This window comes from Natator depressus, chromosome 13 (genome assembly GCF_965152275.1).
Source record: "Natator depressus isolate rNatDep1 chromosome 13, rNatDep2.hap1, whole genome shotgun sequence".
Classification (NCBI taxonomy): domain Eukaryota; kingdom Metazoa; phylum Chordata; order Testudines; family Cheloniidae; genus Natator; species Natator depressus.
In genome coordinates, this window is record NC_134246.1 from 4,442,308 (window position 1) to 4,464,525 (window position 22,218).

The window sequence follows — 22,218 nt, forward strand, 5'->3', positions numbered from 1 at the left end:
CAGTATTCTACTAGGGCTTGCCCCAAATCACTAACCTGCCATTGTTAGCTGCATATTTGTAAAGTGCTCTTTGGGGTGCCATTTAAAACACATAATTTATTTCATTATTGCTATTATTTATTTACTATTCTGATTATTCTCCCTGTAGCGGGGTGGACACCTGCTCCGGCCCTGAAGGGGTTAAAACAGCTCGGGGGGGGGGGGGAGGGCTGACCCGGGGGAACCAATAGGCTAGGCTGACTGGGGAAGCAGTCACAGCTGGGGCCACACCCCAATCAGGCCACAGCTGGCCCTATAAAAGGGCTGCTAGGCAGGCACTAGGAGTTTCTCCCCAGCCTTAGAGAGAGAGATGGACCTGGCTGCCTAGGAGTGCAGGGGTTACCGTACCTCCTGGGCTGTGGCCCGATAGAAGGCCAAAGCACGTCCAAACCCCCCTTGCCAGTGATGAGTGGATTACAGACTGCAGTCTGCCCTAGTGAGCGGGGTCTAGATGATGACTGGCAATAGCCACTGAGGCAAGATGGGGATAGAGGTCTGGGTGTTCTCTGGGGAGGGGAGACCCAGAGACTGTGAGGGTACTGAAGAGGGCAGAACCCTGAGGTAAGGGGCACTGGGGTCTGGGAGGGACATGGAGGGGCCTGAGGCAAGTGGGACACTGGCCTGGAGAGGGCACTCTGGAGAGCTAATTCCCTGGACAACCAGCAGGAGGTGCTGCACTGGTTAGTCATCGCTTCGCTACACTCCCCTATAAGCTACTCCAGAGTATAGCCAGTAGCCCATGCTCTCTTTGTATATTGCTCAGGAGCCAACAAGCTGGAATACCTTGGCAGGTGGACAGCGCAAACAATCTGACCAACCAGGGCTGAGGACTTTCACCAGCCATTTGCTTCTCAATAAGCCACCAATCCAGCAAACACCAAGAGCTTCCTAGAGAGGAAAGATGGCACAGTACTTAGGGTGCTAGGGTGGCACTAGGAAGACTTACTATGTTCAAATCCCTGGTCTGCCACTGTTTGACTTTGGACAAGTCACATCTCTCTCTACCTCAGTTCCCCCTCAGTAAAATGGGGAGAATAGCCCAGCCCCACCTCACAGGGGTGCTGGGAGAATACATATATTTAAGATCGTGGGGTGCTTAGATACTATGGTAAAGGGTGTGGTATGAGTACCTAAGACATAGTCATTCCTGTCCATGGGAGGGGGGCATTTCCATAAGGATCCCCTCCAGAGTGATGTCTGGGCTGCGAAAGGAAGGTGCATTTGGCAAGTGCCTTAGCTCACGCCTAGTAATGAACATATTTTAAAGCATCACTGAGCACCTAGCGCAGACAAAGGCAGCGGTGTTTCGAAGCACGTTAGCTGACTGGGGCCAGCTATAGGCTTTGTGATCACTAGGAACAGGCGTGCGCTAACGTGTTAAAGTCCTAGAGTAGACAAGGCAGTTGTAGTTTTAGAATGTGTTGGATGGTGTGATGAAGTGGGAATTTTTTGTCATATTTTTGAGTCCCATTTGTGCCTCGGTTTCCCTGATATGCTGCATTGTGACTATTTGTTCTTGGGCAGACCAGGAGACAGAGGTGTAGGTGCCGCCTTGTTGTCTGGGTCTTAATCTCCATATCAGCAGAGCATCTGGGAAGACCATGGGAAATCCAGTTGCCCAGACGTTGATACCAAGCAACCAGTGACCCAGAGAGAGAGACAGACTTCCCTGCCTCTCAGCAAGGGGGTGAAGCAGCATTTCCCCAGCTCCGGAACAAAGGACTGGAGAGGTGTGAGATGGGGGATAAATAAGTGTTGGCTGCTGGAGAGAGTGGGGGATCTCACCTGGACTCTGAGGAAGGAGGTCAAATGGAGAGATGGACAATGGGTTCCCTTGAGCTTGGCTGGGCTCTGGGCTGACCAGAATGGACTATGCTTTAACCTTCAGTTCTCTGTGCTGCCTTAAGGACTTCCTACGCCCGTTTCGGTTAATAAATAAACCTGACTGTTCTGACAATGCTGTGCGAGGGTTGTGGCAAATGCCTGGTGAGGTGCATTAATGCCCGAAGAGTGGACAAGTCACCATCAGGGGTCTGTCTCACTTGGACTCATAGAGCTCCTGGTGTGAAGCAGGCATGTTGCAGGCCCAGAGGTCGAGTCTAAGGAGGCAGTGAAGCCACGCGGCTCACCCTGGAGGAAGAGCGAGACCCCTCAGGGTTCCTCCTAGAGACTGTTCCAAAGCTGGGGCCATAGCTCTGATCCACTGGACATGGCAACGCCGACCATCCCCCCCGGGGTTTACCGTGACCAGCTAACGTGGATTAAAACTACAACTTGCCCTGTCTTCTCTACGATTTTAACACCTTTTTCTCCTTGTGTAGACATGGCCCTAGCAGCGAAGGATCAGAGGGGCCACTGCAATCAGTGTTCCACATGGAATTTAAATACTTAAAATAGGAAAAAATAGCAAGAGGGACAGCCTCAAAACAGGGAAAAATGCATTATAAAATGCTTTCTTCCGCCCCCCCCCAAGCCTTTTGGTGTTTTAGTCTCAGCCTGTCCCCAAGGAGAATCCCTCCGGGAGTGGGGCATGTTCAGCTGTTCGAGGGTCATTGCTGCTGCCAGCGTCTTTAACAAAAGCCTGTGGCTGCCGCGTGAAAAGAGGGACGTTCTTTGTGTGCCAAACCTGCAGCTCCACCCTCGCTGGGTCTGTCACCACTCAGAGTCCCAGCGTGCAGAGGGAAGCAGGGAAAGGCCTTTACCTTGGGGACGGAGGAGACCCTGATCTGCTACAGTACTGGGTAGCCATGTCCCAGCCGGCATGGCAGAGAGCAGCCTTTGGAGCCAGGCCCGGGAGCACTGCTGTATGGCTGAGGGGGGCTGTCCCTGAGGCTCTGGGGCAGGGTGAGGAAGGCTTTACCTTGGGACTAAGGAGGCACGTGCTTTCCCTGCAGTCTCCTAGGGTTCTCAAACAATGCACTGAAGAGGGAAGATCTCTCGGCCTTGGCTGAACTCCGGCGCAGCCATGGGGCTGGGGACTGACCTGAATTCCAAAGCTTTCAGCGGGTTACAGCCCCTCAGCATGCCCAGGCACGGCCTGGCCTCTCCTCCCCTCCCTGCTCCACCCCCACCCCCAGCCTTCTCTGAGAACAGAGAGAAACCCTGACACTGCGCTCCGTCAGCGTGAAACCCCAGCTTTATCTCGGCACAACACTGGAGTCTCATGGGGCAGCAGACGCGGGGCACAGCCCCTAACGCTCCCCCGGGCACTTGGCTAAGCCATGGAATGTGACCTCGGCTCTGCCCTTTCTGCGAGGGCAGAGGAGGCTTGTCCATAACAGTCACTCTGTGTAAGGCGAAGAAGGAACGCTCGCTTAGCCGGGAGGTTAGCGACTCCCCTGTGCCGGGGGCGCTGTAATCTGAAGAACTCAGCTGACACTGGCAGCCAGGGGTCATTTGGCCACTTCATGGGATTGTAGAAAGGAGGGGTGCTAAAGCGAGTCTCCTGCGCAATCCCCTCCCCGTGTGGGATTCCTCCCGATTACACAGTCTAGTTTGAAATGTCTTAGCTGATGGGGCTTGTGGGAAACTATTGCCCAGCCTATGAGATCTCATGCTCTTCTCCTCCCGTTTCTCATGGTGAGATCCTGCAATAACTCCTCTTCTTCCCTGAGGTTGACCCACCTCAGATACTTATACACTCAGATCGTGTCCCCCTGTGGATTGTCTCTGGGAGATTGTCCTTCCCACCCCCTTTCTCTGTTGATGAGAGAAGGGTCCTGAATTTGTAAGTCACTCCTGAGTGACTTGAGCTTCTATCCATGAGGCTGGGTAGACCCCTGCACAAATGCTTCATGCTACAGCAAAACACCCTTAGCTAGTAGAGAATCAGTGACCACAGACTGGAACTAGAGCCCATCTTCTTGCTAGATGATATGCCCCGGCTGCAGCCTCACCCCAGTATCATTATCTTCTCCATTTGACAGAGAGAAACTGAGGCACCGAGTGGTTAAGTGACCTGCCCAAGAGCACAGCAAGGCAGTGGCAGAACTGGAATTAGAACTCCTGTGTTTCTGATTCCTAGCCCCTGTACTCATTCTGCTGTAACACTGCCTCTTTGCCATGGACACAGCATTTGGATTACTGGAAGGTTTTTTTAATTCATTTTACTACCTCCAGGTTAGATCAGAAAAACTAATATATCTGGCAATATAATTGCAATTTTTCACCTGAAAAGCAGGTTGCCTGGTTTCAGGCATTGTTTGGATGTAGCAGAGGTTTTTACTGTAACCCCCTCCTCACCCAGACCCTACCAAAAAAGAGGAAAGTTCATAAACTGGGTGTGTAAGGAACAGAAAAAATAACGAAGTAACTCACTCTTCTCAACCTGTTAAATGGTTAAAATACCCATTTAAACTGTGCCTCGCAAATAATGTGTATAGGCTATTGGCTCAGGGGTTCTTTATCGCTGTAGCCTCCCAACATGGCAGGGATGCATGGAAAAGCCAGGCATCGCCTGGATTGCAACACACTAAACGGCAGCCTCAGATTCTTCATCACAACACAGAACAGACCTGAAAGGGTCTAACCCTCTCCTGCTTGAACAGCTGGGAAGGCTCTCTCTTCCCTCCAAGACACCAAGGTCAGGCCCAGAGTTGACGGTATAAGAGCATGTGTCTGCTCTTCACACACCTTGATTTAGATTCAGCTCATCCCTTTTTAAAACACAAACCAGCCAACCCCATTAACCCACTGGCCTACAGATTATTCTGGGCACTATTGCAGCAAGGGATAAACAAAGTCAAGGATAAGTCTAGACAATCAATAATGGCAAATACTGTTCTCTCTCTCTCTCCCTGATTAGAACAGACTTCTTTATTCCAGGTCTCAGTTTGCCAATCTTCTGCACCTTCCAGCCTCTGGTTCTTGGCAATTTCCAAGGACACAATAATCCCTGTTATATGTCTGAAATCATTTTGTTAAGACTGCTAGGCTGTGTATTTCCCTGGTCCTGAAGGTGAACTCGGCCCCCAGTGGCTTCAGTCCCTGCGGGAAGAGGGAGCTGCTTCTCCACATCTGTGCCGAGTTTAACACTGTCTCTAGTAAATTCCCACCCCATTGCTATACAGTATCCATGCCCTTGTAGCAAATGGCCCTGATCCTTCCAAGGGCTGATTGAGCTCCAAGTGGCTAAAAGATTGGACCTAATCCATGTGTAATCAATATCTAGCTCAATGTTTTGTAAAGGGCATTGGAGGGGACTGGATATTATTATTCTTTCTTTGCATTGCAGTGGCCCCAAGCAAGGCTCCTGGCCCCATTGTGCCAGGCGCCGTGCACACATATAACAGAAAGGCAGGTCCCTGCCCAGGACAGCTTGAATAACTCGGGATTTGCAATGAGCCACAAACACCTCTCTCTCTTGGTCTGTGATCTGAATCTAGCTCATGTGGGGAGGGGTTAAAAGTCTCTGGATGTTTGGTGGGCTGTGGGAATTGAATTGGTGGTCTCTGTCTAATTTCTTGAAGCCAAGCAGCAATCTCTGGGTCACACATAACATAGCACATTTGAAGCCAGTGGTCAAGAATTTAAAAAATGGGGACCCAAAGTGAGGTTGGAACAGGGTGGCTTATCCCATGGCCTGAAGAGCCTGGGGCTAAGCTAACCTTGATTACAGTATCTAAAGAAGTGGCCTGGCTTTCAGAAGTCTTGAGGACCTTTGGCTGACATCAATGGGAGTAGCTAGAGGCTTGGCTCTTCTGATAAATAAGGTCTTAAGAGCCTAACTTGAAGCACTCATTTTTTAAAAATCTTGACTAAGGACTGGAGGAGCAGGGCAAAGCTATTAGTGTCTTCTCCCTGAGAATGGTCCCTCCAAAACAAGCAGACTGGCAGGAAACCAGGATTGCAGCTGCCTATGATATGCCTGGTCTGTTGATACAGAAAGGATTTCATCTCCAGCCCTCCATCAGGGATGCACCTTCATCAGTGATGAATTCATTTTAAAGAGAATAAAGAAGTGTACAAAATATGGGGATCCTTCAAGTCTGAAAAGTGCCCTACAAATTACAAAATCAAGGGTTTTTCTATTTACAGACAAAATCTCTTGGATACAAGGAAAGAGCAGAAAATAAACAGTCAAAGTATATTTACTGGATCAAAACTAGCATCTGCAGTTCCTAAACTGGATAAAACTACAGGGCCACCAATGCTGCTGCTTTAGGGCATGAGCTAATCACTAGCTGGGGACGGGAAGATTTTTCATCCCCGTGGCACAGTCTGCACAACTAGGGGCTTGTTAGGGCTTTCAAGCTTGCTTTGGGAGCAGCCAGCACTGCCGGCTGTCAGAGAGAGGACACTGGACTGGATGGACCATTGGTCTATTTCACGATGGCAATTCCAGAGTGACACAGCTGCTTGGGGAGAGTTTATTGCTAAAAGGCGGAGAGGCTTTCAAGCTGGATGGTGGTGTGAGCTCTCTGCTCCTTACCTATTAATTTGGAATTGATAATTGGGACATTCTGTAACCACCATTTTAAAGAGTTCAACAGAATCACCACATGCGGTGTACCTCATCCAGTGCACTAAATGCCCCGATAACAAGGACCAGACAATCACTGCGCTCTCGAATGAACTCACACAGGAAAAGGAGAAAAGACAACACCACCACATTACCCGTGGGTGAATACTTTTCACAAAGGGATCACTCCATCTCAAACTTATCAGTCCTCGTCCTCAAAGGAAACCTGCACAACACTGTCTAAAGACGAGCCTGGGAGCTTAAATCCATAACTAGGTACTAAAAACCATGGTCATAATAAAGATGCTGGGTTTATGGTTTAGTACAACAATCTGCAAGCCACTAACCCCACCCCCCCTTTTTGTCCTATCACTACAGGGGTGTTAACGGCCACTTCACCTTGAATGGTTCCTTAGAATATGTGCTGACTACTTACACTGAACTATCTGTTTGACCTGGTATTTAGCTGTGACGCTCTGAATACCTTTCCCAGACCCAAAGAAGAGCTCTGGGTAAGCTCAAAAGCTTGTCTCTCTCACCAACAGAAGTTGGTTCCATAAAAGATATTACCTCCCCCACCTTGTCTCTCCAACAGAACCAAGGCAGATATGTAATTACCCCTATATTGACAGTGGGTAGTTTGTATCCGATATGAGAATGCTGCTGCAAACTTTGCTCCCTTTCCGTATGTATCATTATGTATGACTCTGATCCATTGCTTCTCACACAGGAGAGAAAAGACAGGGCTTGGCTGTAATGCAAATGACAATGATGGACAGAGACACCCAGCCGTTCTTCTGGGCTCTCCAGCTCTCACACTGAGGACTTGTCTACACAAACATAGAGTTTGCGGCAAGCTGGGATGTGGGTCTCCCCTGCACTAGCCTGCCGTGTACTCACTGTCCATAGGGATCCTGCTGGTGTGCATTAACAATTTGTTCATGCACTTTGAGGTACTTCTGTTTCAAAGCGGTTAAGAGCTGATGTAAAAAGCTGCCAGAGGAAGCTATTTGCAGTGCTCAATTTTATAGGTCCTACAAAATCCAGGAACTAGGCTACATATTCTTGAACACCATTTACTGGCAACTTATCTGTTAACCCACTACTTACACATATGCAGACCAAGAGCACTCCTGTGTCACCCGTCTCTAGGGCATAAGGGTGTCAACCTGCCCTTTGTGTGGAGAGAAGAAACTCTGGCACCAGCTGCTCAGTGTGGGAGCCTGGATTGGAGCAACCTGCATTGAACTGAGGGAGGCATTTGGAGAAGCCCAGGAAGTCAGTCTGCATGCATGTGGCTGGAATGCTAGCTCCAGAGACAGCCTATCTGTAGATCTTTTAATAAAGAGCCAGTTTCGTTTTAGAAACACGGAGTCCTCTCACGCTATTACCTAGCATGCAATGCGGTACATGACCATGGATATTGTAACGGGGTACACTGACCCTGTAAGAAGAAGAGAAATCAGGGAGGGATGAGATCCAGACTACTCTGTTCCAAGTAGAAGACCTGGGGACAGCAGGGACAGATGTGAGGGGAGCGTAAAAGGGGAAGACAAGAGATGACTGTTTCTTAAGGGACAGGACCCATGTAGTGTAGCATGGGGCAAGGCTCCCCTCTCTCTCCAATAGTCAATCAAGACAAAAACGCTAAGGGGAAAACAGCACAAAAAGCTCCCTCTTGTTTGGGGGTGCGAGGTGGGTGTAGAGAGGGCCTGTTTGCTGATGGATCTTCAACCCTGGGAGGGAAAGGGTGATCTGCAGTCCCCTCCCCCACACCGTGGAAGAAGAACACTGGGAGGAAGGACTTTTGCTATCAAGGTTTTGAGCTTGAGGTAATTTTATTTTGAAAGATTTTTGTGGCCAGCCCAGGTGAAGCTGGATCAGGGAATTTGCAAGGGCCTGCTGAGCAAGAGAAGGAGGGAGTGACTCCAGCTGTGAGCCTGCCACAGAATACATACTCATGTCAGAACCACTGTTGTGTAGCAATAGCTACAAGGAATATCTGAAGTCCTAGAAAAAGCTGAGTACAAACTAATCCAACTAATTATTTACTGAAAAGGAGAATTTTGTCAAAATAACCCCAGAGTGATTCTCTCCTAGTGCCACAGTATATGGGGACAGTGTAATTAACCATCCGTTATTTACAGGAGTGACAGCTTTGTTTGCTACTGAAGTGGGAGAGAAATGGTTTTCACTGGCCCCCATGTGAGTTTCTGAAGATGCCAACTCTAATGCAAGCCATGATTTTCTGACCCAGCAGAGGGGGTGGGGTGGTCTTAAAAAAAGCACCTCCCTCCTTTTGAAAAGACTCTGGTTTCAAGGGCGGATTTTACATCCTATGATCCTACAATACATGTGGTTTGCACCGTCCCCTTCTCTTGAAAGTCAAGCGATCTGGTAGCTCAGGGTCATGCAGAAGGGGTTTATCATTCACTGCTATCGAATCAAGGGCCAAATTCATCTGTGGGGTAAACTTCAAAGAGTGATCCCAGGGATGAATGTCCAAGGGCAGTGTAAATGAAATAAATAATCAAAATAATGCCTAGCACTTCTAGAGCTTTATAGCTTCAAAGCACGGCTAAGGCATAAACTAATTAACAGAGAGGAATCTACTTCCTAGTCACATAGGTCCCAAGGATGCAGATCTTCAGGCCAATGAACCATAACATATTGTAATAAGAAATAGCTGCTGTCAGTGGGGCATATTCTCCCTTGCACTGAGCAGCGCAGAGGGAAGCTTATGTGAGCGGATGTGCGGAAGGGAACTGGGTGCAGGGGGAAAGGGCTCAAGGGACTGGGAATGGTGGCTGCAGCAGGCCTGTCAAATTTATTCTGTGGAGAGGGTCAAATTATATTCCTTATGGTTTGTGACTGTAAAGTCAGGACCTTGTACTCGCCCTTGGTCCATGGTGAATCCCACACTGGCAGCAGAGGGAGAATTACAGAAGAGTCGAGGGTAGACTAGGAATCCTACACCGTCATTAAGGCCCCAAGCACATCGCACATACGTAGCCCTATTGTCTTCTACCAGGCTGTTCCAGGGCTAATGTTAGTCACTTGCTTTAGTACATGCCGAGTAGGGTTCCTGACTGTTACTTGGTAAATCACCCTTGTGTTCAGAGTCATGCAACGGGGAAAAATGAGGCAAGTCACTTCTAGGAGCGGTGCTGTTTCTGCTCTTTAGTTTGCCATTTGCATGGGCACTTACCCAACTGTGGTCCACACACAAATTAGAGGCACCACTGCATGCCTAAAATAGTTCAAGATCTGGCTCTTTAAGTGACTTCACAGGGCATAAGAGCTGACACTCCAATAAGATAGATGGGGGCAGTTTCCCATCTCCCAAAGCTGTTGTTACAGGCTCGCTGCAGACTCAGAAAGGCAGCTCTGCATTGGTTGCACTCAGTTCACATTTGGAAGCTTGCTTGTTTGGGATTTTTCCCCTGTTACCCTAAAGCCTTGGGACAGATTTTCAAAGGCATTTAGGCACCTAAAGATGCACATTGGTGCCTAGTGGGATTTTCAAAACGGTGCCTAACCTGCTTAGGCATTTCTGAAAATCCTACTAGGCACCTGTCTGCGTCTTTAGATGCTTAAATACCTTTGAAAATCTGGCTCCTTTTCCGTACTTAGAAAAGTTGCCCCTGTGTAACTCCATCAGTGCTACAGCAGTGCAGCAGGGGCTTCAGCTTAATTTGGAGAGTGACTCTAAGTGAAAGCTTGCATCTGCATGTGCTGGGGGCTGGATACAATCCCCCTGCAGTGCGGCGTCTGACACCGGGCATCTAGGGTCGTTCACCTGTCAGCTGCCAGGAGGAACACAAACCAGACCCGTAGTGATCGGATGAGGTTCAGTGGCTTATGTGATACAAGTCGGGTGAATTTCAGTCTTGTTTCCAGTAAAGAGGTGCCTGTATTACAAAAACCACCATCGCGCATGGCAACCCTGGCAGTACGGTGAGGGATACGATGCAAATGCTTAGATGGTAACCATGCCAGCAGGCTCAGGTGAAAGACCAACGGCTGGGTAAGAGCTGGAGACTGGCCTAGTCTCTCACCCCGAGGCTGTCCTCGAGGTCAGGGCTGAGGCTCACCAGCAGCTGAACGTGGGGGAAGCTTGCACCACAGCTAATTGTTCGGAGCCTGCCTCTCACCTTGCTCTGTTATTCACTCCTGCACAGCGTGGGGATAAAACATCACTGTGGAGATCTGGCAGCACTTCCTATGTACCTTGCCCTGGTGGGAATGACAACAGGTGGTGTAGGGCAGGAGAGGATCGGGCCCCATGTCTTTAAACAGAGTGTCATGGCCTGATTCTCCTCTCCCCTCCACCAGTTCCACTCCAGGGTAGCCTTCTCACTCTCTGGGGAGTGGCTCCTGACTTACGCTGGTGTAGGAGGGGGAAGCAGCCCCTCGGTCTCCTGGGTTCTGTCTAGCACCTTTCACCACCACTACATTCACATTTTGAAAAAAGCAGTGAAATGAATAACAAGCTGCTCTCGCTACAGGGGAAGGCTGATGGCCTGGAAAATGGGTCCCAGTGAAACAATATAGAGTTAATGGAGATCTGTGACGGGGGCGGCAGGACCCAGACCCAGCAGCCACTATAGGACAAGGTGTAGGAAAGCAAACTGCAAGAGCATGGCAAGAACTTGCAGTGGGAGTGAGCACTCTCCTCTGAAAGTCCGTAATCCCCAATTTCTACAAGGTCTCTGGGCTTGGCAGCTTAAGAAGCCCTTAATTAAAGCGACTTTCTGTGCTGCTTCATAATATTTGTTTAAAATGAGCTGGAGGAAATAGCAAGTTGCAGATGGAGCAAACGCAGGGATGACAGTGAGCTGGGAGGGACTGAGCACAGGGTTGCAAGGGGAGAAATTCAGGATGACTGAAGGAGTCGAGAGAATTGACAATTAGCAGCAGCCTGAGGTTGTAATATAGATAAACGCAGGCGAATGCAATCCAAGGGCACTGATACCATACCACGTAGCAATACCTGTAAAACATGGGAGCTTGTGCTGGCTAGAAGGCAGAGAGGCAGAGACAGATTGGCGGTGGGGAAGCTGATCCAAAAAAGGCCAGTGCTAGACTAGGGGTGCGTGAATACAAGCAGCGGGTGTAGCGTTCAGGAGGTAAGAAGAAGGGTAAAAATGATGGTGAGTCCTGTTGGCCGAGCGCTCTAGCCTTTGCTGCTGCTGGTGGAGCGGCACCAGGGCTGGTGCCAAGACAGGAGGATTTAAGAGGAACGCCGGTGTTGGTGAAGGGTGGTGGGCGTTCGCCTCAGATCTCCTGGACTAAGCAGGCTCGGGCTGGATCGTTACGATTGCCCACCTCCAACAGTCTGCAGGAATGAACAGAAACGCCCTGAAACACCTCAGACCCTTCCTCTGAGACCAAACTCGGGGGGCCATTAGGAGTAACCATCTGTCCACCTCCAAAGCCCTTGGCTATGGAGTCCCGTAAGGCCCAATCATCTCCCCCATATTACCCATCGTCCATCTGTAGGGAGTCCTTGGGACTCAGGCTGAGGTGTCAGCAGCGAGTAGATGACATCCAGCTCAACATCCCTTTGAAGTGAGCGGTAAGCAGCACCCCTCCCAGCTCTCTCAGGGTATGTCCACATGGCAATTAGACACCGCGGCTGACCCATGACGGCTGCCTCAGGCTCAGGCTAAGGGACTGTTTAATTGCAGTACAGACATCTGGGCTTGGGCTGCAGCCCGAGCTCTGGGACCTTCCCACCTCATGGGGTCCTGCAACCTGTGCGTATGTCTACACTGCAGTAACATAGCCCTGTAGCCCGAGCCCCGCCAGCTGGCACAGGCCAGACACAGGTTTTTAATTGCAGTGTAGACATGCCCACAGTGCCTGGCCTTGAGCAGAACCTGGCTGAAGAGCACCGGCTATAGCTGATTCCTGACATAGCTGCAGTGATGCCAGCAGACAGAGGGAAGGGCTTGGAAGAACCCTCCTCTCTAACATTCCCTGCTCTCTAGGGCCCCTGTCCCCAGCCTCCAAGTCCTTTCAGCTACCCAAAGAGCCGCGGCAGCAAACTCCTCCCCCTTCCATCGGCGACGAGCCAGAAGGTTGTGCCCTGTCCCATGAGACACAGCTGTGGCCTTGGTGATCCATGCGTTTGTGACCTCAGGGCTCGGTTACTGCAACTGATTATAGCTAAGACTGAAACTTGCCTCCCAAAAGCTCCGGTTGGTACAGAACCCATCAGCTCAGCAAATAAGCTGCTGTGAATACCTCACCCTAGGGCCACAGTCTCAGTGCTGGCTCCCTACTGAACACACAGTTCAGTTCAAGGTCTCTATCCTGCTAGTCAAACTTCCCCATTGGCCTGGGCGGGCGTACCTGAGAGACACCCCTCCTTCCACAACCAGGGCAACGAAACGATCTGCCCATGGGGGGAAGGCTTGTGAGTGTGGGAGACAGAAATTTTCTGGGAGATGGATGCTGACAAGGGAACTGTTGCAAGAGGTGAGCATCACCGTGAGCTAACCACTTCCAGAACTCAACACAAAACCCATGTCTTCAGCTTCGTTTCCCCTCACTAATTTCTTCACACCCACTGCAACACACCCACTCGCGCACACACACAAATAAAACAAACATGTTGAAAACAGCCAGAACAACCTCTCGCCAGCTGCGAAGAGAGAGATTGTTACAGTTATTTCTATATTTCATTACTTGGGAGGTGCTCAGACTCCAGCACCAAGGGCCAGGGAAGCAGCTAGACAGTCATTGAGGTTTCATAACTAGAGATGTTCCTGAATAGACTAGATACATTAAGGGATTAGCATAGACAGCAATGTTTCGCCAGCACCGGGGCTAGGTGACCCACACGTCCCTTCCCTCTAGCATCTAAGGAGGCCATGGCTTTGTGATGGCGGCCATCTTGGCTGACACACTAGGGACCTCCAGAGCTAAAAGCACAAGTTACTACAGCTCCCTCCTTGGGGCGGTAACAAACTCATATCCTCTGTGGTTGGGGCACTTGTAACACACACTCACCAGTGGGTGCCAGCCTCAGTTGGAAACGGCACCATTTCCACAGCTGGTTGTTAGCAGTTGGTTTAGCTGGGCCCATGCAGAGTACAGGTGGGAGAAGGACAAACAGTGGCCAGCCCTGGCTCAGCCGAAACACTGGCTGAGATGTTATTTCTAGGTGTAGACAAGGCTTGAGACTGTGACCCTATTAGCATTCTGTTGGGAAATCTCCCTCCGTTACTCTACCAGCAGCTCCCCCAGTGGGAGCAAGGGCAAAGGTGGGAGCACTAGTTCAGACAGGGCAGAAGTGTTCCCCCCTCAGAGCAAGTCGAGTGAAGAACTCCTGTGCCCTGTTTACACTGGCACTCCTGCCATTGCTATCACCACGGGCCCTGCACCTGTGCTAATGCAACAGAGGGAGACTTAGAGAAAAATCTTAGTGCAGACCAGGGTGCAGATTCCATGACGCCCTGTTCTGCACTATGGAGGTAGCTCTGACCTCAGGCAGGTCACACAGCAGAACCTTCAGCTGAGATGGTGACCTCTTCTCTGGGTGGGTCAGGACATTGCTGAAGGGGAGCAGTTGTGGATGACGTGCTGGCTTGCTCAGAGAGACTGGGCTACCAGCAGACAGGGCCACAGAGAGATGGCAGGTTACCTGGCAGGCAGAGAGCTCTGGGAGCCCGTATGCCTAGAAGGTGGTGCGTTCCCCACAATGAAACGGCTGCAGATAAATGCAGTTTTCAGAAATGCCTTAAGCCAGTACTGAGTCTAGTGCTGGGAGTTCTCCCAAGGCTTTCTACTGTCTCCTTTGCCCAGAAATGCTTTAGGAAGTCCTTCTGGAACAGAGACAAACATCTGCTGGGAAATTCAGAACAGGCCACAAGGCGTGCCAGGGACAGGGTAACTCCAGAGGAAAGGGACTGTTTGAAACTTTCTCTTACAGAGTGTTTCAGGCACTGAATAACGGCTAGAGAAACATTCTTTGGAGCTACAGAGTTCTTTTCAGCCAAGAGCTTTCCTAAGGTGGGTAACTATGATTCCCCCCACTCCAGTGGTGGAGTCAGGAACAAACCCCAGGAGTCCCTGAGTTTAACAGGTAGAAGATGCTAATTTCCCTTTGGGAGGAGTTTGCATGGTGAAATTAGAAAAAAAAAAAAGGAAGTATTTTTAAAGGGCCTGGAGAGAAGAGTGCTTTAGACTCTAAGGGTTTGTCTACATGGTGCATTAGCCCACCCCAGAAGGAAATGGAACTGCATTAATGGGTTGGAAACAGGACTTCCCCAGTTTACGCTAGGGAATTTTTAATGCATGCCAGTAAGGGGCACATGGGCTCATTAGTGTGTGACATGCTAGTGTGGGCTAAAATTTACACCTTGTGGTGTGGACTAAAGCCTTAACACATGTGTCCCAAACTGGGGGAAGTGGCACTCTCCCAAGCTCTTCCTACAAGCCAAGCTCCATCTGGTTGAGATGCCAAAAGGAAACGCCCCTTGCAGCAGTTTGAGCAGATGTTCAGAATAGGATTGCACAGTCCCTGCTTGGCTCCCCTTAGTGGGGTTCACATACACCCTTTGGCAGGCTGGATTAAGACACAGGCATCTGCTTTACAGGGCAGTTTGTGTCCGCTATGCCCCTCGCCACGGCTACCCCAAGAGGAGTTGTGTTGATGGAAATGCAATGGCAGGAGAAGTCCTGAAATGAGAGCTGAGATTATGGAGAGCAGAAGTCACTGACTCAGCCCAATTTGATTCCTGACCCGGCCTGATTTGAGTCCTGGTACCATGCCTTAGGAAAGATGATTAGACTAAAGGCCTGATTTGTCATCACCCTGCATCCTGTGCAAATGAGATGGACTCTAATGGCACTATTTGGACTCAGTTTAGATTTTGAAAGGGGATCAGGTTCAGGGCTGAAATCTCTCCATGGGTTCCTGTAAGATTTCACCCCTGGTTAGGGGAAATCCCATGAGACTGGGTGACATTTTTCTCACCATCTGTGATCATACGTGAATCGGGTCAGGAAAATAACCCCCTCCTGATTCTGGAGCTCACCCAAACCTGATAGGGGAGATGGGGACCTGGGGACTCTACCCAAACTCTGCTGAAGTGCAGGCCCATCTCTAGTCCTCTTAGAAAGCCCCTGATTGCGGCTCCCTCACCTTTTGCCATTGTGTCCATTGACATTTCTTTCCCTGGTCAAGCTGAGGTTCCCCAGGACGCTGAGGCTGGAGGACTAGGACCCCAGGATGGATGGGAGGGGACCCCACCCTTGCAGGAGCAATGGTGTGCTGGCTGAGAGGATAAGGGAACTCTGTGCTAGGGTTTATGGAGGAGGGGTGGGCAGGCTGGAGTCTATTCGGAAGGCAGCAGAGAGGAAGGAAGAGGCAGCTAAAATAAGCAGGTGGGTGGACAGGGAGGAAATTATACTAGCGAAACCGATAAGGGCCGGGGTGGGGGAGAGGCCTCTACAGGAAACGGGAACAAAACCCCAGAAAGACATAGGAAGGTCACTCAGGGGGTATCTAAAGGCAAGGAGGAGGACGTCAAAAAACAGGGGGAAACTCAGACCATCTGCTCACAAAGGGCATTTCAATATCATGCACTCGGCTGGAACGTGGCGGGAATGCAGAGAGCGGCGGGATCTCAGAGTCAAGGGGGTTTGACAGTGACTGGAGAAAGCAGGCAGCCTAGTAGTGCTTGGGGGAGATCTTGGAGGCGAGCCGTGAAGTGTAATGGGGCTGATTCCTTGTTCCACTGAGGGCCCTTTAGGCTGCTCTGGTGGGGGCAGAATGGGCCCTGTAACCGCGGGGCTTGCCCCTGAACGGCTGGCGTGTTTGGGGCCAGCCAACCGGATTGCTGAAGGAACTGCTTCAGCGCCCTGTCCTGTGTGAACAGCCCGTGATGGGGCCTGAGGGAAGACAGCCGATTGCCCTATGAAGGGCAGCAGGACGTTAGATGGAGGTGGGGGAGTTTGGGCAGAGGCTAAGGGAAGGCTCTGAGATTAGAAGTTGCCCCAATTAAGAGGATTGGGAGTAACCTGCTAGGGCAGGAGGGAGTCAGAAGGCTGAGCTCCAGCCAGGGGATGCCTAGGAGTGGTGAATGCTGCTCTGGGAAGGAGGGCTGGGGACTCCCTCCCTAAGGGGTGAGAGACACTGCGCTGGGGTTGGGCCCTGGAGGGCCCGTGTATTTGCCAGAGGACTGAATAAACTGGACCTCCGAGGGGGAGTGTTTTAAATCATGTGGGCTGTGCCCTTCTGAAGGGGCCCTGCCGAGGGAGAAACAGAGGGAGGGTGGCTTCAGGATGGCCTATGGCTAGGCGGGGGGAGGGCTGCGCCTGCTCCAAGCCACAGGGAATACTCCCTGCAGAAGGGGACAAATCCAGCCCAATTTGACCCCTGCCCTGCTCCCAGCCCTGGATTAGGGGGGCAATGAGAGGGAGGGGTGTGGCTGCAGCTCATTATGCTCCAGCTAGTCTCTGCTTCCCATGGCCCACAGGTGGCCCGTGGGAAGCTGAGGGTAAGTTACAGGACACTAGGGGCTGCATCATCCTTCGAATAGCCCCGAATGTGGGGGGAATGCTGGGCTGAAGGAGTTGAGGATCAGGGCTTGTGTCTCACAATGGAGGACAATACAGGCAGTGAGTGGGTGGGGGGAATCCGCTGCAGGTGGCTGGCCTGGCAGGGGGAGCTTGGTGGAGGGAAATGATCCTGAAAGACAAACTCAGGGAGGAGTACAGCGTGGGCTTGGGGGGAAGGAATTGTGTGTCCCACACAGGCAGCAGTACCCCCACCCCATTCGGGAAGCTGGAGTGGCTGTAACTGAGGGTGAAATTCTCAGCGCAGAGGAGATCATGCAGGGGTGATGATGAATATGCAGGGGTGACGATGAACAAGGAGTCTCTCTTCCAAGTGCAGGTAAATGCCAGTTTCGTGGAAACCTTATGGTGGTGGTGGGGGAGCGGTACCTAAATCATTGCTAGAATGGGGGCCGTGTACAATACAGGCAGGCGTTTCTGATTCCAGGGACTTGGGAAGGAGAGGCCAGGGAAAGAGGCAGTGATGTCTCCAGGCAGGAGATTGGGAGTGATTTATGGGCAGGGGAGGGAGATATTAGCTCCCTCCGGTGAGTTATTCGTCTCATTGTTCACTAAAGGAATGGGGGTGAAGGCCAGAAATTCTCTGGGGCAGGAAGGAGAAATTGGGACCAGACCAAAAGAAATGAATAAGGCGCTAAAATAACTCCCAGTGCAGCGTGCACATGGTGCTTGATGGGGGGCTGTCCCCCCACACCAATCTCTTACACCCAGGGAAGAATAAACTGGGGAGACTGCAGGGGTAGCAGGGTCAGCGCTTAGGGGAAGGGTCTTGGGTTCTTGATGACCAAACCTTTGGGCCAGCTAAAGGAGTGACTCTGAATGAAGTCCTGCTACATCTTCCTTAGGCGGAAGAATCTGCTCCAGGAGGGGGAAAGCAGGAGAAAAAACAGCAGCTCAGCACGACTCCAAAAGAAATGGCAAACTCATAGCCAGAGACAAGGGGCAGTGTGGTATAGTGGGTAAGGCATGGATCTGGGAGTCAGGAGACTGGGGTCCTATTTGCAGCTGAGACATTGAGTCGCTGACCTTGGGCAACAGCATTTCGCCTCGTTGTGCCTTTGTTTCCCCATCTTTGAAACAGGGACAATGATACTCTCCTTTGTGTGCAAAACAACAACAACAATAACAAAAAACCAACAACGGAAGAAAACCTTTGAGAGATACTGTGATTTGTGACTGCTTGGCAAATTGGAACAGTTTCATCTGGCTGCCTCCTTGTGCTTCAGGATCATTGTTTTATTAAGTCTTTAACGTGTATGATTACAAAGAAATCCTTCAAAATGTGAACCAAATATAAACCAGTGCCAGGGCATCTGCCTGAGTCTGCAGCCAGCCTGAAACATCAGCTCTGAAAGGTGTGGAAAAATGTTCTTTATCATCTCAATGGCTGGGTGTAGACTCCGATGGCTAACCGTTTAAATATTGGCTAACCGTTTAAATATTGTTAATATTTTTAATTATTGTTAATTATTTCACTGTGATCAAAGCAGCCAAGAAAGAAGATAGAGAATCCTGTTATCAAGAGCTGCATCTTGTGCTGTGGGTAGCATCTCTTTTGGGTGTCACAAGTGGGTAGGAGCTTGGTTTGTGGGCGGAGAAAGGAAACGTGACACTACTAATTTTTGTCCTGTTTGCCCCCTGCCTCAAGTGCTCAGCGCTGTTGGTGTTGGTGGAGGCCCTACATTCAGCTTCCTGGCATGTCTCTTTGGATGTAACATGGGTAACTTTTGAATGTCACATCCTGTCAATTCCAAAATTTCAGGGAATGTTCTAGGCACCAATGGTGAACATCGGAAAAGTGGAAGAGGGAAAAGGGGGACCCACACAGTCCTTTGCATCTGGCTAGCAGACTCAGCAGCTTCAACCACCTCTGGAATTCTTTACAGATCAAAGAACAGTTCCATGGTGGCCATTAGCACCCTTCAGCATAGCACCACCCCATCCTCCCAACAGCATTTAGCATGGTGCCCCCCTGACTGACTTCTCTCTCAGACAGTAAAGAAATGAGAGTGGGGCCAGCCCCCAGAGTTCTCCCCCTTCTCCCTCCCAAGCCAGCAGCTCTGTGGGGGGAAAGGGGGGAACCCAGACCCCGGGGGGAGAATTGGAGGGGAGCACACAGCATGAAGGGAAGGATATGGGCACACAGAACCCCTGCCATGGGGGGACAGAATGGGGGATATGCTGGGGGGGGCACACATTGCTTCTGGCACGTGGTAGAGGGGGAACTGCAGCCCCTGGCATGGGGGGTGGGTGTGAAATGGAGGACCCTGGTATGGAGGAGGGAGAACGGAGGACACGCAGAGCCCCTGCCATGAGGGAGGGGGTGTGTGTGTGTAGTGGGGGAGGGTTTGCAGGGAGTCCCTGAAACAGAGGGAGATGGGAGGGTGGTACACAAGGGGACTGGTGGCAGGGAATGGAGGGAGACAAGGAGCTCCTGCTGTATGCAAGAAGCTCGGCCTGCAGAAGCAACAAAGTCTGTGATCTGCTAGTTATTAAAGAGCATCAGACATACTCTAGCCCCCCTCCCCGCTGCGCGCACACACCCCAAAATACCCGGGGGGGGGGTTGTATCCAGAGCATGACCCTGAGTGGGGGTGGGGGAGAGAGAAAAGGGGGCAGCAAGAGTGCGCCATGCAAAGGGAAGGAGGAGGGCAGAGGCTGTGAAGGGAAAGAAGGGGGGCCAGCCGGCTAGCAAAGCCCAGAGGTGCGTGTGAGCTCCAAGGCAGCCTGCTCTCCCAGAGCTTGCAGGTGGAAGCTGCCTGTGTTGCCTGGCTTGGGCAGGGCCTCTGCTCCTGGGTCTTGGAGCGGGCCCAGTGCAGGAAGAGGCTGTTTCACTGGACAGCAGGATACACAAGGCCACTCTGTCTCTGCCCTGGGAGTTTCCACATTAACCACATACTGTTTGCATTTGAGCATTTTCCCCTCTACAGGGCTGCTGCTGCCGGGGGGTTATTTCCTGCCCTTTTTGCTCTCCCCCCACCCCCCACCTTCCCCGGCTTGCAGAAGCCTGTCTGCTTCCTCTCTTACGCCCCGGGGGCTTTCCATGCTGCCAGAAAATAAATCTCAGGCTATTTTTAACAGAGGGGAAAATGCGAAGGTCTCCTGCAGCCTGGGTCTGCTGTGCTGATAACTGCAGCCAGGCTCCCCTGGTGAGATGAAGGAGGGAGAGGAATTCACAGGGAAGGATGTGGGAGGCAGGCAGGCCGGGCATGCTGCAAACTGAGCTTTAATCTCTCTGCCTTTGGGCAGGATATTCAGGGGAGGGGCAAGCCAGGAGGGCACTGAGGGTTTCTCACGCTCAGATGGGGGCCGGAGGCGTGAGGGGCTGTTGAAATGAGAGCCCTGGGGGATGGGGAGATGAAAGGGAGAGGGGCAGCTGAAATGGGAGAGGGGGGCAAGGGGAGGCTGGGGCAATGCCAGTTGCGGGGTGGGGGATGACGACAATTCTCTGGAGAGCTCCAGTTACATGGAGGCAAACATGCAAAAGGCCTCTGAGGAATTTGCCCAAAGCATTAACCCATTTGCATCCGCAGGCGTGGAGCGCACGGGTCTCCCTGCCTGGCTCATCAGCCGCCTTGCACGGCCACAGCATGAGGGTCTCCAGGGTGGATGAGCTGGAACCCAACCCCAGCATCCAAATAGCCCAGAGCACGGAACCGGACCCACGATCCGGCTTGCGGAGTCAAGCGTGGCATCTGCGCCCCCGGTGTGCAAAGCCCCAAGCTCAAGGGTGTTGGTGTCCAGGTGAGGCTAATGCTACATCCCCACTCTCAGCGCTCCGCAGTGCCGACGGCTGTGGCACAAGTGAGGCCATTTTCCTGAGGGATGATGATGATGGAGAAGCCCCCAGCAAGACCCCAGGCTCAGCCACTGTGATGCCACCTCCGGCCCTGCCCCTTATGGCCCATTGCTGGTTTTGTCTGCCTGGCTTTCGTGCCTCTCTCCCCAGATCTGAGCACAAGCAACCATCAGATGCTGAGTGGCGTGGGCCCGAGAGAGGGCCTACCCGTCGGCTGCAAAGCGCCCTGTGCTGCTCTAGGAATCACCGTTGAGAGCAGGCTGGGCACTGGGTGCAGCGGGGCATGTGGTTCAGTGTGCTGAGGTCTGTCTGGCGCACGGTTAGCAGTGCCTGCTGCCCAGGCGCACCAAAGCAGCCTGGGGCCCCTTCTGCCTTTGTGGTCGCTTGGCTAGTTCCTCTGCAGGGAGTTGGGGCGGGCGCCTTGTGAGCTGCAGCCTGCATGTAGGCCAGCTGCACGCCCTGCTCCCTTCTTGGCCCTGCCGTACAGGCGAGGGGCCCCAGCTCATCCACTCCAGCCAGTGGCGTCCCATTCTGGATGGGGCTCGAATCCCACCCAGTGGGGAACAGAGTGGGGGAAGGCCTCTTGTGCGAGAGGAAATTTACCCAGCCCCCTTGAGGCTGCTTCCTTGGGGCCTGATTCTGTAGCCCATGTTCACTCCACGAGGTGCTTGGGATTAGATGGGACTGTTCCCACCTAGCAGGGCCACGCCTTGGTCAGCAGGTCCCAGTGGAGTGGGAGCCAGGCAGGCTGAACCCCAGCTCCGTGCACCCCTGGCAGAGTCACCTCTGTGTCTCGTCTCCCTGCTCTGCGTGTCCTGGTGCTGGGATCCCTTCCCCAGCCCCGCAGGCTGCGGGGGATGGGTGGAGTTAATGCATGGTGCTGTTCATTATCTGCCACGCTGCCCCTCCTGAACCAGACTCCAGCAAACCAACCACAGGGGTCAGGGGGAGGAAGGGAGTTACCATGGCTACCACAGCGATGAACTCTCTGGAAATACCCACTACAGAAAACTCCAGGTTCCTCTGAATCCTGCCGTCCTCTCCATGGGAAAAGCAGAGGCCCCCCCGCCCCCAAACAACAGCTCCCCCAGCATCGGTGCAGAGCCCTGGGATCTGCCGGAGCCAAGGCCTCCAACTCCCCTCCCACGGCTGCCCAACCTGGGGCTACAACTGGAGCCACCTTAAAATGTTTTCTGCTGGCAGAGGCTGGGGGCTCTGCAGCCCCTGAGTATTCCCTGCAAAGGGGGTGGGAGGAGGCTGCTCCTTCCCAGGCACAGAGGGCAGCTTCTGGGGGCAGCCTATGGTGTCCCAAAGGGGCCACGGTGCTGGA